The sequence below is a fragment of the Anastrepha obliqua genome, chromosome 2 (assembly GCF_027943255.1).
Source record: "Anastrepha obliqua isolate idAnaObli1 chromosome 2, idAnaObli1_1.0, whole genome shotgun sequence".
Taxonomy (NCBI): Eukaryota; Metazoa; Arthropoda; class Insecta; order Diptera; family Tephritidae; genus Anastrepha; species Anastrepha obliqua.
In genome coordinates, this window is record NC_072893.1 from 91,761,902 (window position 1) to 91,776,414 (window position 14,513).

Below are 14,513 nucleotides of genomic sequence, written 5' to 3' on the forward strand. Positions count from 1 at the left end.
AGTAAATTGATTCTTAATTTTGTATTATTTTCATACATTTTTTACTTTGAATTGAATAAAAGTAACTTTTCAAATTAAATTTATGGCCTTTTTAATTGGTGTCGATTGCCGGAGCCCTGCATGTATAACCTACATGTCCATACGAAAGCTGGCTAAAAAGGTGGCTTGAAAATTAGAACAGATGGAATTGCCGTATAAAATCCAAAGTTTTGATTGTTAATAAACATATTTTAATATATTGCAACATACTTTTCTAACTGACCCGCCAACAAATTTTATTATGACAGCCACGCCTAGAAGCATTTTCGACACAAAAAAGTGAGCTTCATGTATTTCATTACTCGTACTCATAGATGGGAGCCATCCATCACTGGTTTACTCAAAGTCAGCTCTGATCGCCGAATTGAGGTTATATCGTCAGAAAGGTTGGATATTGGACGATCGGTAAGTGAAGGTTCTGGAACTTAAAGTGCCTACAGCAAATTAGTAATTCACATTCTGCATAGGTATTTCGATATGAAAAAGCTATCCGTAAGATGCAGATACAATTGACAACCAGGGCAATCGTTTGACAACTTCAAATGAGTTTTTGGCGAACACCAGAGACCAAGGAACAGTTAACAGCTAACAGAGTGAACTTCTCGAAGTGAAACAGAAATTGAAGAGACACATTAACTATCTTGAAAATGGTAAAATTATCATCTGCACATTTTATACAGAGCTGTCATATCGATTTCGCACCAATTTTAAACAAAACTGACTGAATTTGGGGAGGCAAAAGTGGCCTTCTACCAGAAAAATACACCGGCACATAAGCCCGCATATCTCACATATATAGCGCTTTTCTCAAATTTAGCCCACTTCCACTATTTCCGTTGCTGAATATGAATGAGTGGAGCGCTGTGAGTGAAATTCTTTCCGAGGTCTATTTTGATGACCTTGAAAAATCGTACTATTTCGAGGGCATTAAAAAAATGGGGAAACATCCAAGAAAGTGTAGCGTAGTTTTAATAAGAAAAAATAAATTTGTTTTCATTTGCGATTCTTTGCTTCCCCTAATCTAGATGTGTATTTGTTTGAATTCGTAGATTTTCTCGCTAGTTTAGCTGCTTCTTTGACATTCGGGTTGCTTATTTTTTTCTTATACGGCGCTTTCATCCCATCTCATCTAACATTTAATTTTGCATACCATACAGCAACCTAAACATATGTACTATATACTATATATTTATATGCATTCATGTGTATTCATATACATATATATGCATGTATATTAGCAATGAAGCATTTGCTGTTGCAGGAAAAACTTGAACAAGTGAGGAAATGTGTAGTTCAGCATTGGCGCTATTCCTTCATATGTATGTGTGTATTCACCCGTTGTAGGTAAAAGAGAAGCAATGCGAACTAGTTAAGGTTTCTAGTTCACCAGAGCGCTAACTATACTCAAGCTTTGAATTTCCTAGATGGTACCTTTGACTTCACCCAGGCAAGTTGACAGTTTTTTGATTGAATTTGAAACTTGATCCGACCCATTTTGACATCAAAGGCACAACGTCGAGTGGTGTGGAATTTGTTCAAATACACAATGTAATACAATTATAGTGTATGATAAATTTTGTGGCATAGAGTTGCCAGAAATATATAGTCTATATATCTATTATACCATTATTAATATGGAAGTGTTAAAGGGGTTAAAAAGAAAAAAAGTTGTTGTTGTAACAGTATAACATATTCCCAATTATTTTTTAAGGAAATTTGCTAAAATGACAGTATTTGGTTGGATTTAAGCTCGGGTCATTCTAGTCATGTAGAACCGGCAGCTGAGGGAACGTAACCAATTGAGGTGATTGCTACTGACTTCATAAGTATGACGACATTGAGTTTTCATCTTACTGAAACAGGTTTGCTTCCCTCATGTAATTCTCAAATTTTTTATGAGCACCAGAATGATTGAAATTCTGTCGACTAGGACGAAAAAACTTAGATAACGGTAGTCGATGACTCAGTTATTGCACTATTCGAATCAAACAACGACATGAGGAACAGCTAATGCTTAGCTCTGATTCATCCATGATTTGGCTCTGCCGGATCTGCTTAGCTGCTCTGCATATGAGTTCCGGGTCACACAGGATTCGCGTATTCGAGGAAGTGTGCTGAGTACCAAAGCTTGCCTAGACCTTGCTGCTGGTAGTTTAAGCCAAACTTTGGACAGTTTCTATGCGACATAGGTTTTGAGAATATTTTTCATGCTCGGCACTCGTTGTCATTAGTGGTTCAATTAGAACATTACGGGCTTCAATACTATCTATTAATTGACTGCATCATAGTCTAACTAAAGCCAGAGTAGATATCGTGGTATGACAGAATAATTTTTCAGATACGGAGGGTATCATAAATGGTAAGGAATCCGAATGATTACGTTGAGTGAGAAGTCGACCATGTGGATCGGCGAGTAAGGTCGGTGAGATAAATATTAACGGAATTTTATTTCATTAGAATGGTATATCGATGAGGTGTTCCCAACTCTAGTTAAATATTGGGTTTGGTATAATTATCAACAAGTAGAGAAGGTTAAATTCGGTAATGTATATATATATATATATATATATATCTTGGGTATTTCGCCGAGCTCCTCCTTCAATTAATTTTTGACATCCGTTTTCATATTGTTCCACAAATTGTGGGACCTACTGTGTTAAGTCCACTCCGAATGGCAGAATTTTTTTTTTTATGAGGAGCTTTTTCATAGCAGAAATACACTCGGAGGTTTACCATTGCCTACCGATTGGCGAATGCTATTAGAAAAACTTTTTTCTATTATTTTAGTGTTTCATGCCCGGAGATTCGAACCTACGTTTTCCGATTTCCGAATGGTAGTCACACACCAACTCATTCGGCTATGGCGAACGTTTTATATAGCGGCGCATATTTTATTAATTTGGGCTGGCTGCTAATTTTCGAATCAAACAAATTCATATTCAATGAGAGTTATTGCTGGCAACATCGAGGGGACGGTTGGGAATTTAGTTTCAAAGTAGACGTGATTTTTATTCGATCACAAATATATTTATGTCAAATCTAAATGAGATGCATGAGGAGCATAAGAAAATAAGTTGTTATATATTTTCTCCTTTTTTCATAACTATTTCATAATCAAATTTGTAAACGAGTTTTTCATTTGGCTATTCCATCCGAATACATTACGCTACGTTCAAGGATTTGCGTTTTATTTAAAAACTATACACAACAGATAAATGGACGCGTCGCTTTCCTTTTATTGAATTTATCATTTGTATGAAATTTGAGCAATTTTTCTTTATTATAACTGAGATATCATGATTTTTTCCTTTTTGAAAATTACCGTTGTATGGGAGGTATACGTTGTTATTGGCCGATTCCGCCCATTTTCAATATCAACCACCTTGGATTAAAAATAATATATTTACAAAGTTTCGTAGACGGACGGACGAACAAGCAGACATGACTACTATAAATCTGCTCCTCTCGTCAATTTCAGCATTTTGGTTTATATGTTTATGTCTATAATATCTCGACTATGTCTATGCTGTTACATGTAACCTTTATGGGAGCAAAATTATAATATCCCTGCGAATAAGGGCGCGCTGGTATAAAAATGATCAGCTATTGTGTGATAAGATTAAGAGGACAGACGTTGGGGTAGAAGCTTGGCGTAGACCCCTTTCTCGGATGCAATCAAAAGTAATATAATCTGACGGGGGACTAAACTTTTGGACTTGCGGCTATCAGGTTCAGAACGTGGTATATCACCTTTTGTGGATTCAAATTATTCGCTTTATGCGGGAGTTGTAGAGGTGAGGAAAGGGTGAATAATTTTTAGCGCCTCTTGCGCGATACTTTGCCCTTCGAAGAATACGATTCAGTTTGCTGCGATACCAAGGATACCAAGAACCATTTGGCCGTGGCCTCTCTACTGGGTCTGATTAGTTTCGCAAAAAAATTGTGCCTATTTGGGACTGAGGAAGTTACTTCTTAGCTCTAGAATTTGATCTGTGGTCAACGAGTGTATTCATTTTCTTGTGAGCAGCCCTTCCAACCTAAACTGTCTCAACCTAATAATTTCGTGCTGATTATAATTCACAGTTAATTTCTTTTTTCAAAAGATATGCGATTTATTATAATGCACTTTTGTCAAAAGCGTGGTAATCCTGGCAGCTACTTTGATTGATCGATTTGTATGGCTATGCTGCAGATACATATATACGTGGACAAGAATATTTTAAAAAGCTTCACTTGCCAACAAAATACTTTCGGAAATGACAAAACTTTCGTTTCGTATGTTGTTGTTGGAAAATGAAACAAAATAATTTAAACTTTATAATTAAATAAAAACAAGCTGCATAAGATGAGGTATTGATTACAGTGTATGATGTTTTTGTAGTTGTTGAAAGATGTCACAAGCAACAGCAAGCGCACATAGAGTCAATACCTGTTTAGTTCTAAAGTGTATTAACAAAAATATGTTAGTAAGTCAATAGATAATATAATATAAAGTATAATATGTTTGTTGCAAGAAAAGTTGCAGAGTTTTCTTAACTTTACAACATTTCTAAGTTTTTGTAACATCTTGAAAACAACCAAAAATTTAAGAAAGTTATGCTCGAATATCGAGGTGTGAGCATCAAGAAGATTGCTGTCAATATCTGTTTAAGTGCAGATTTTTTAGCAAAAACGGCATAGAAATACGGTCGTTAAAGAAATGCTTTCATTGTGTAAACTTTTTGAAGTGAAAACTTCTTTAGAATCGTTGGGAGTGATTTGAGAAAAAGTGAAACGAAAAAAGCGACACTCTTGGCTACGAATATTACATATAAACGTAGCGACGAACTAAATAACTTTAAAAAAAATTTTTTTATACAGTTATTTTATTTTATTTTATGATATGTTTATGAGGAGCTTTTTTTCATGGCAGAAATTCACTCGGTGTTTTGCCATTGCCTGCTAAGGGGTGAGCGCTATTAGAAAAATAGTTTTCCTTAATTTTGGTGTTTTCACCGAGATTCGAACTGACGTTCTCTTTGTGAATTCTGAATAATAGTCACGCACCAACCCATTCGGCTACGGCGTTTGTTTAATTTTACTGATGCAAAAATGAGGAAAAATATATGAATAAAGTTTGCTTACTGTTTACACATTTTCCAAAGGTGACGGAGAACCAAAAAAAAGTCGATTTTCAACAAATACGAGTGCATATGTGTAATTGTGTTAGAGTTTCGGTCACGCCCCAGCAAAACTTGCGTGCATATGTGTTTGTAACATTCAAAAAAATGTAATTGTGTTAGAGTTTCGGTCACGCAGGTTTTGCTGGGGACGCTCATAATAGCAACCGCGAGTGTATTTTTATATTCGTAAATATTTTCATTTTTAAATATTTACCACAATTATGCCGAAAAATAATACAGAAAAGTGTCGTGAATATCGACAAAAAAAAAAATCAATAAATAGCATCACGGGATTCATTCACGAAAATTTAATAAAGTATACACCAGAAGTATCGCGGATACTTAGAAAAGATTACAATAAAGTTCCAATGATTTTAAGTGGCGATTTTAACGTAAATTTTGCATTGGACACAGCGGTTCCTTTAATTGACGTTCTCAATACAACATTCAATTTAAAAATGTGTAACAATCGCACTGAATCGACAACACGATCAAAAACAACCATTGACGCGGTATTTCAAAGATATGTTGACAACATCGAAACCAAAGCATTTGTATCATATTTTAGCTATCATAAACTACTCGTATCATTTGTTGAAATTGAAAACATTGAGGATGAATAATAATAAAATGAAGAAAATAAAATATGAACTTTATAGCAATATTATAATGAACCTATAATTATCCCGCTCCTAATGCTGCTTTCGTCTTATTCTCTCTCAGTTTGTTTTACGGAAGGTTTCACTTCTATCGCGTCTAACCGTTAGACTGGTATTTTTTTTTTGGCAGGCATCAATTTCGGCCATGAGACAAAGGTTGAAACGAACTAACAATGGTCGGAATGGCGCTTCTCAGATGAGCTTAAACCCAAAATAGTTCGACAAAATCTATTAGAAGGCAGGATAACCGTTTTCTTTGATTGCCGTTGTCTGGCTCACCCCGAATTCCTTCGTCTTAGCCAAACTATTACAAAGAGTATTATGTGAGCGTACTGAAGAATGTTCGGGGTTTCTTCATTACCACAAAGCAATGCCCTACACATCTTATATTGTACGCGACCAAGTGATTGACCAGAAGTCATTAATACCAGTTTACAAGTTCCGTATTTACTTGACATGACGTCGTGTGACTTTTCTTTGTTTACACTAACTTGAGTAGCTTCCCAAATCGACACTGTAAAAGAGTTTTGAAGAAGGCATCACTTTGAACCGGCTTCATTGTGCGATGAGTGCCGCTTTACAGATGAGTATGTTATGTTTGAATTGATACAATTGCATCTACGTTGAAAGAATTCGATGGTTATCAAAGAAAAAAAATCGTATCAAAGCTCGTAACAAAAATTGCCAAGGAGACTAAAATGCAGAAGAGGAATGAAATTGCTATCATTACAGATTTGGAACAAGCCATGAAACGTCTTTTAAAACCGTTTCATTGCCATTTAAATGAAATTTTACGCACTTCACCTCCCACAAAGAAGGGCGAGGCGTAAAATCGTTCATTGTGAAAGCTAATAATTCATAAAACAGAAATCATTTTTCAGCGCGTGTGATGTCTATTATACAAGCTAACTTGAACAGATAGCACATGCACGCTGGTACTCCTACAAACATTGCATTGCTTGAAGTAGGAAGCCGACGAGGGGTTTTGGGTGTTTTTTTTATCAATTATTGTTGAAATATTGCGCGTTGATGAGTTGGCAAAAAGTTGGCGAAAATATACCAATTACTTTATTTATTAGGCAGTTTGAGGCAAATTCACATAAAAGTTGTTACTCTTTCGTATGAGTTTTTTTTTATTATTTACGGAAGCCGCATGCGTTAGTGCGTGACTACCATTTGGAAGTGCATAGGTTCAAATATCCGTGCATGAAACACCAAAATTATAGAAACGGCTTTTTTCTAATAGCGATCGCCCCTCGGCAGGCAATTATATAATATGTACTTAGTCTTGCCATAAATTCTACGACAAGGTTTACAATGCATTCGGAGAAAATGTTTGTTTACCGTACGTTTAATCGTTTTTCCCAAATGTCTGAAGTGACAGACAGAAAGAGAAGTGGTCGTCCTCGCGTGGTTCGAACCAGTGCAGCCATAAAAACCGTTTGAGAAAGAATTCGCAGACAATTCATTAGAAAGCAGAAAATCATGTCCAGGGGATCTAATGTATCGACCAGCTCCATGTTAAGACTACTTAGAGATGATCTCTACATGAAAGCCTTCTGTCACTCAACTGGTCATCATTTGACAACGCGCTTGAAGAAAATTAGACTCGACAGATGCAGTCAGCTTTTTCGGTGGCACATGGTCAAGGGCCATGAAAATATTCTTTTCACAGATGAGGAAATTTTCACTGTTGAAGAAGTTTTTAATAAACAAAACGACAAACTATTTCTAAAGACGCAAAAAATGTTGTTCCTGGGGTTAAGAGTGACCACTCTGCAAAAAAGGGATTAAGACCGGGGTGAAAGTGCACTAGGAGGATGTCTTAGAAGACGTGGTGAAGCAGTTGAGCAATACTCTCTTCAATGTAGAGCGTTGAATCTTCCAGCAAGATTTCGTTCCTGCCCATAAGGCAAAAACCATCCAGCAGTGGCTAAGAAACAATATTTCTGGGTTGATAGCCGCATAATATTGGTTGCCTGGAAGTCCAGATCTAAATCCATTTAACTACAGTTTATGAGCAGAATTGAAAAACATGGCCTGACGAAGACCTTACAGAAATTTGGAAAGTCTCAAACAATCTTTGATGCGAGCAGCGACGTCAATATTCAGAGAAACTGTGCTGCAATAGCCGAATGGCTTATTCGTTTGAAGGCTTGTGCACAAGCAAGTGGTGACCATTTCGAATAAACACATATGTAGCTTGCCTCAAAAAAATTCTGTTTTTATTGGCTTGAATTTGTTATTCTGTATTCGTAAGATTGAATCAACAAAAGAGGGGAAGTTCTCAAAAGTTCCTCTGAAACTTGCCTAATATCAGAAGAGAGCGCATTGAACATTGGGAGTTATACGAGTTTTACGAAGTACAACCATATTCGCTAGCGGCGAAGCTTGCACGATAACTTTGTTATTGCTTTCACATGCTAATTTTTCTCGCGCAGAGAAGTGGCGAATCGAAAACTCCTAGTATGGCATAGTATTTTCAGAGTTTCGTCATATCGAATCGAATATATGACGATTCGACTTCTTCACCCTAGCGTCATACATAACTCAAGTAAAAAACAAAATGTTTGTAGTTGCTTTCATTTAAATTTTGATTGTTAAATACCATATTAAAGTAGCGTGCATACCAAATTCACGCGACGAAGACGACGTCATTGTGTTTCTAGCTCTTCCTTCAAAATCGTGAAAGGAATAGGCGTAGGAGGTATTGGGTGCATCCGTATATATTAGAAAACTCCGAAAGCGATTATTCATTGCTGCGCAGAAGTTGTGTGCAAATTTCTCTCCAAAAAGAGGCCTAAAACGCTTTTCCCTTTTTGGTTTCCCCTGTTGGTTCAACTCTTCAGGGGCGAAATACAAGGTTCAGTGACTGTGCTAGTCCAGAAGAGAGACTCATGATAACGCTATAACTCTAACAAACTCTGGTAATTCCGTACAGGCATTCTTATTTGATTTTGTCTCCTAGGTGTAATTGAAAATGTTGCAAGAAAATATGTTTCTTTAATATATGAAACTATGTTTACAAACTTTTTACAAACATTTGTTATATTTCTAACATATTCAATTTGCATCTATTACTTTTACAAGTATATGAATGAATCAATTAATTTTAAGCAGAAACTTGATTCTTCCACGTAATGAAAACGGAACTCGGTGCAAGTTTCGGGGCTGTCGCAAGTATTGAGGTGTTTTTTCCATGCAAATTAGAATAGTTGTTTTTTTACTGATAGCAATCCAAGTTTATTTATTATATTATTATTATATCATATTATATTAATTCATTATAGTTTAAAGCAATAAGATTCATTTGAAATAAAAGGAATTTTCGATTTTGGATTTTTTTTTGTACACACTCGCTTATTCAGTACCCCACTGTTTCTAAGCCTCTGCAGTTTCATAACATCGCTTAAGGGGTAACACCACGATTTTTAAAGAATTTTTTTGTATAGAAGGAAAGGGAAAACAATCATTCTGATTTGGGAAGTTATTACTTATATACTAAAATATGATCGAAAAATTTTACAAAATGGCGGCATTGGAGACATTTTTGTAATGTGGTTTCTCTTGAAGGAGCTCCGCGGCACGCAGCACAGAGGGTGCAAATTTTAATCTGGAACAAAGAAACATTTTTTTTCTTAATCTAGATAAGAATAGCTAAAGAAACACGTAGGGGATTTAAAAAATATTTATTTTTGTGGAATTAGCAAGCATTTGAAGGAAAAAACTCTATTTTGGACTAAAAAAACGGCACTTAAATAATTATAACAATCGTTTAAATTAATCTATCGAAAATCCCCTACGCTCTTCTCTTAAGAAGGTTATTATATAGACGTAGTGAAAAACCTGATTAAAAATACTTAAAATTTTTGAGTTATGCTGCGTGCCAATTTCAGAAAACGTGTTTTGAGAAAAACGCGTTTAAAGTTTGGAAATTTGGAGAAGTCGTTAGGTAGCAGTCACTAACGCTTGGTTAAAAGCTTAAAATATTTATGAAATAAACTTCGGTAACGTATACAACTTTTTGTTCTGTATTTTAAAAGGTTCAAAGAATTTTTTAAGCTTATAAAAAAAAAAATCAATTTTTTGAAATTTCTACAGTGGTGTTACCCCTTAAGCAAGCAGTGTTTTGCTCTGCCCAATCCAGTCATATATTGAGTGCTGATATTGCCTCCTCCGATGTAATTTTATTTGTATTTAGCATCACGTTGCTTAGTTCCTTCTCTGACTATTCCGTCGTCTTCATTACAGTATTCTTCATTTAACGCGGCGGGTTACGAATGAGGTTCAACAATTGTAACTCCGAAAGAGGAATGATATCGTCACAATCCCAGTCAGACACTTTTTCAAACAGTTTTTGAAACTATGACGAAATTGAAGTTGCAGGAAGGAGCATCTCATGCACTAGCTAAAAAGCATATTGCATTTTTCAGGTAGATATTTCGCAGTGACTCCTCGATAGCTCCTCCACAAGCAGCAATCTGACTTACTAGGAATTTTTTGGAGTTGAATTTAATAAGCTTTATAACGTTTTGATCCATGGGCTGTGCTACAGACATACAGGAGAAAAGCGCATTGCCGATAGTTGGCTGTCGTAGCTCTTTAACTCGCCTTCTTTGGGATGGCATGGAGCATTATCAATTAGAAGAAGTGCCTTTTCCGAAAGATTTTGCGCATGAAGGAACTCTTTTGCCTGCTTATTTAATACATTTTTTTATTAAAACAGGATTTTTTGTTTTGACAAAAAATGAACATACCTCAGGAACAAATGTTCTGTGAAACCATTCTTCAAACAAAGCTACGTTAACACAGGCCGAAAGCATCTCAGACCCAGAAACCGGACTATATATTTCCGAAGGTTTATGATGCGCTGAATCCAAATCTGGCCTCAGAATTGCTCTATCGGCTCTGGTTATCGAGATATCCTAACCTAAAAGTGCAAAAAACACCGTTTTTGCCCATATTTGAGGTTATGTAGCCCTGCAGATGTTTTCTTTCATCAAAACTAAAGGATGGTATCTTTAAATACAAGCCTTCTTTTTTCAAATGGCGTAGAGTTTGCTCAAATATCATTTTTTTTCGCAGAGATATCGCACTTTGAAATTTTCATGTTTCTAAACCTTCGGAAATATATAGTCTGGTTTCTGGGTCTGAATGTTGGTTAAATTTTGTCGGCCTGTGTAATCCAAGCAGTTGTATTTCCTTTGTGGACAGCAGGTATATCAGTAAAATTTTTTAATGAACGGATTCGCTCATTTCCCAATTAACCATTATTTTTACTTTATGATTTCCAGTAGCATTTGTACAAGCAAGGAACCTTATTCTCTCCTTGCTGATTTTATGCTCCGGAGCCGAGGTTTCTTTTGAGTTTATACCTACATATACAGGGTCCGCCATATAACTTTACGGAATTAAAAATGCTATAAAAAAGAAACTGCTCAATATTTTTCCAAACTGTTTTTTTATTTTGAAGTACAATCCTTCCAGTTAATGATGAAACACAACTTCATTCATATGGCTGCCTCGGCTAGCCATGCACCATCCCATACGATCGGCCCAATTTTTCAACACATTTTCGATTGTATGCGGCTGTATTTCAGCTATGACATCGCGTATGTTGGTCTTCAGTGCATCAATTGTTGCAGGTTTGTTGGCATAACACGGGTTTTTGAGCAACAGCAATATTTTCGGGTGTATGCACGGTTTTTGGTCGGTCACGCGTTGGCTTGTCAATAAGCAACCCAGTTTCTCTTCGCAAAGTAACGCATATACGCTTCATTCGGTGCTTTTCTTCTTCCCATTGCCGTACGTAACTTTCGTACACATTCTGCAACATTACCATGATTTTCAAAGTAATGTCGCAATATTTTCCAGCGTTCTTTGAGCGTATACACAACCATTTTCGTTCAGCGGAAGAATAATACTAATTTTCTGTCAAATCAGATGACAGCTAAGTGTTACCATTCTTCAAATAATACCTAGTTCAAATCCGTAACGATAGATGGCGGGCCCTATATATATATATATAATTGGCGCGTACACCCTTCTTGGGTGTTTGGCCGAGCTCCCTCTCCTATTTGTGGTGTGCGTCTTGATGTTGTTCCACAAATGGAGGGACCTACAGTTTTAAGCCGACTCAGAACGGCAGATATTTTTATGAGGAGATTTTGCATGGCAGAAATACACTCGGAGGTTTGCCATTGCCTGCCGAGGGGCGACTGCTATTAGAAAAATGTTTTTCTTAAATTTTAGTGTTTCACCGAGATCTGAACCTACGTTCTCTCTGTGAATTCCGAATGGTAGTCACGCACCAACCATTCGGTTACGGCGGCCGAATTTCTTTTGAGTGCAAGCGAGTTTTATCGGGTAAGAGCTTCCAAAATAAGCCTGGTTCATCGGCATTGTATATATGCTCTTTTGTCAAATTTAAATCCATAATTATTTTGATCTGCAAACCAATTGAATAACGCCTTACGGATTGAGATCGTGTAACAAACTTATTTATTGACTGTTAATTTTTTTAAGAGTCGAGTTTCTACTGTATAAAATAATTTGTTTTGTTATAATATTTTCAAAGTACAATTTTATGACAGCACAATATTTTTGTATATTAACATTTTTAAATGAAAAAGGAATAAAATTTTACAGCTTGGCGGGAAACCTTTACTTTTTTTGGTTTAGAGAAATCATTTCTTACAATCTTCTCCTATTTTCATTGGTTCATAAGGTAATATTTTAGTTTATTGCTGTACAGTTTATTGCGCTGAAAATTCGCTGACACACTAAATGTCATATGAGATAACACACGGCGATCAAATAATACATACATACATAGTCGTATGTGTGTAGTGTGCCGTATGAAAAAAATAAGTAAGGGTCGCTTATTGAGGTTGGCAGTGCTCGACAAAGGGCCAACCGCCAACGACGAGTAACAGCAAAATATCGGCCACTTTGCTGGCTGCTAAAAGCCATTTATTTGTAGCATCCAACACGCCTACTCATGTCATGCTCCCGCATCACACGCTGCTGGCTAGCTACACTCAATACTAGTTATGTTTACCATGCGAAGTCTGTAAAATCTCGTGCGCTCTTATGTTCTTGCCTGTTGTGGATATTTAGTCATGTATGCGCCCATGTGCGCTTGTGTAGGTTTATGTGATTCTATAAGACATAATTTCCATATGAATGGTGATGCGTTTATAGCGGTGTGCCCATGCTACTCTGTGCATCACTGAGGCTGTGTTGCATTTGCTGGTGGAGAGTTTTGCATTAACCTAGTCACAGGTCATTCCACTTGCGATGCAAAAATGGTTGGCTGGTTATTGGTATTCAACCATTGTACTATGGATGTCTCTCCGAGCAACTGTGTAACGCATTTTGGCATGGGCCAAAGAATACGGTGTATGTTTAAAACATAAACACATGGTAATAAAAATATATATATACTCGTGTGTATGTATGCATAACAATTCGTTTGAGTGCCTTTTAAGTAGTGACTTCAGGAAGAAAAGATTATAGGATAGACACATTGCAGGTATGCAGTACATACTCGTTCGTACATACATATGTACCTACCGCCACACTTGTGCATCTAAGTTGGTTAGTTGGCACTCTTAGATGTATCTATCGCTTGGTGTTGCATCTGCGGGAAATACTTTTGGACAGCTCAGCGCTTAAGGGCTTTAAGTAGGCTACTTGTGACTATATGCAACTTTGTCTGAATGTACATACAATAGAAATGCATTCCAAGCATTTATTCTTCTTGTGAATAACTTTACTTTCGCTTTTCTTAGTTTGCTGCTCTATTTACCGGGAAGTGATGACTACGAGTATTGGCTTTTCACTAGTAGGTACTTAGCAAGGCATTGCACTTCTTAGCATTTTACAAAAGGCTTTAAATGCCAGGTGTATTCTTAAAGTGCAGCGAAAATGAATTAAATTACTAAGGCGCTAAAAGGGTTTTTATTTTCGGTCACACCGGGACCACATCAATGCTGCTACAATTTAAGAATTCTGGGTTCGATTCTGAACTCTGCGTGACTGACGGTCTGTGACAAAATGGAAAGAAAACGAGTGAAAGAAAACTCATCAGTGATCGCTCAGCGTGGAGAAACATTGGAATATTTTTAAAACAGGTTTTATGATGGGTCCAAAATGGAAGACGGCATTGCTGGGGTTGAAATTGTCGGACCACACATCAAGGATACAATTGCAATTGGAAAAACGATTTTCATTTTTCAGGCCGAGGTCCACGCCTCAGATCTATGTGCCAGGGAATGTCTTCGTAGAGGCACGCGTGGTGTCAATATTAATATTCTTTCTGATAGTTAAGGGGTTAGGGGGGTTTGAAAATTTCAAAAAATCGATTTTTTTTGTCTTATTAAATAGTATAATATGTTTAAAATATTCTCCTAAAATTTCAAATTGATCCGAGTAAAATTCTACGAGATAGACCCTTCAGAAGTTCCGCCCATCAGGCCATGTCAGCGCAGCGTTTCGCAGGTATACGCGTTTATCTCAAAACTCGATTTTTTAAGTCGGTGGACACGATTTCTCGAAAAGTTATGAAGCGATTTTGTTCAAATTTTGCACACATCTTTGGAATAACATTATCAAGTTATTGAACGAAGGATTTTTTTTTTTATTACAACTA